The 2,500-nt window shown below is 43.0% G+C and overlaps 1 protein-coding gene across 2 annotated transcripts in view; it reads left to right on the top strand.

The window, feature by feature from the left end:
* The window catches only part of corin (corin, serine peptidase), a 61,780-nt gene that overhangs the window by 48,589 nt on the left and 10,691 nt on the right, over positions 1 to 2,500 (top strand). The window lies entirely within an intron of this gene.

Below are 2,500 nucleotides of genomic sequence, written 5' to 3'. Positions count from 1 at the left end.
ACTCACACACACAGTACACACACACACAGTACACACACACACAGTACACACAGTACACACACACACAGTACACACACACACAGTACACACACACACAGTACACACAGTACACACAGTACACACACAGTACACACACACAACACACACACAGAGTACATATAGTACACACACACACTCACACAAACAGTACACACACACAATACACACACACAGTACACACAGTACACACACACACACAGTACACACACAGTACACACAGTACACACACACACACAGTACACACACACAGTACATACAGTACACACACAGTACACACAGTACACACAGTACACACACAGTACACAAACAGTACACACACAGTACACACAGTACACACACACACACAGTACACACACACACAAACACACACACACAGTACATACAGTACACACAGTACACACACAGTACACACAGTACACACACAGTACACAAACAGTATACACACTACACACACAGTACACACACAGTACACACAGTACACACAGTACACACACAGTATACACACTACACACACAGTACACACACAGTACACACACAGTACACACAGTATACACACACAGTACACACACAGTACACACAGTACACACACAGTATACACACTACACACACAGTACACACACAGTACACACACAGTACACACAGTATACACACACAGTACACACACTACACACACAGTACACACACAGTACATACAGTACACACAGTACACACACAGTACACACAGTACACACACAGTACACAAACAGTATACACACTACACACACAGTACACACACAGTACACACAGTACACACACAGTATACACACTACACACACAGTACACACACAGTACACACACAGTATACACACTACACACACAGTACACACACAGTACACACACAGTACACACAGTATACACACACAGTACACACACTACACACACAGTACACACACAGTACACACAGTACACACAGTACACACACAGTATACACACTACACACACAGTACACACACAGTACACACACAGTACACACAGTATACACACACAGTACACACACAGTACACACACACAGTACATACACACACAGTACACACAGTATACACACACAGTATACACACACAATACACACACAGTACATACACACACAGTACACACAGTACACACACAGTACACACACACAGTACATACACACACAGTACACACAGTATACACACACAGTACACACAGTACACACACACAGTACATACACACACAGTACACACACAGTTCACACACACACAGTATACACAGTACACACACAGTACATATACACACAGTACACACACAGTACACACACACACAGTACATACACACACAGTACACACACAATATACACACACACACAGTACATACACACACAGTACACACACAATATACACACACACACAGTACATACACACACACAGTACACACACACACACACAGTACATACACACACACACAGTACACACACACACACACACAGTACACACACACACACAGTACACACACACACACACAGTACACACACACACACAGTACACACACACAGTACACACACACAGTACATACACACACACAGAGTACACACACACACACAGTACACACACACACACAGTACACACACACAGTACATACACACACACAGTACACACACACAGTACATACAGTACATATACACACAGTACACACACACACACAGTACATATACACACACACAGTACACACACACACTGTATACACACACAGTACACACACACACTGTATACACACACAGTACACACACGATACACACACACATACACAGTACACACACAGTACACACATGATACACACACAGTACACACATGATACACACACAGTACACACACACAGTACACACACACATACACAGTACACACATAGTACACACATGTTACACACACGATACACACACACACACACACAGTACACACAGTATACACACACACACACACAGTACACACAGTACACACACAGTATACACACACACACACACACACAGAGTACACACACACACAGAGTACACACACACACACTACGTCTTAGGCAGCTGTGAGAATAGCTTAAGCCTGTTTATGTGAGCAGTGAGTGTGTTTCTGCAGTGAAAACACTGATTAACATTAGAATCAATACAAATGATCACAAACACAGTAAGATATAAGAAGAACGTGTTGATTTGGGTAAAGTTCTGATCATGTAGTTTAGAAGAACACAGCTGAACACAGAAGAACACAGAAGAACACAGCAGAACACAGCAGAACACAGAAGAACACAGCAGAACACAGCAGAACACAGAAGAACACAGCAGAACACAGAAGAACACAGCAGAACACAGCAGAACACAGAAGAACACAGCAGAACACAGAAGAACACAGCAGAACACAGCAGAACACAGAAGAACACAGCAGAACACAGCAGAACACAGAAGAACACAGCAGAACAC

Source organism: Colossoma macropomum, unplaced genomic scaffold (assembly GCF_904425465.1).
Source record: "Colossoma macropomum unplaced genomic scaffold, Colossoma_macropomum, whole genome shotgun sequence".
In the NCBI taxonomy this organism is placed as follows: Eukaryota; Metazoa; Chordata; class Actinopteri; order Characiformes; family Serrasalmidae; genus Colossoma; species Colossoma macropomum.
The sequence above is the reverse complement of the archived record's forward strand: the minus strand, read 5'-3'. Positions and strand labels throughout refer to the sequence as shown.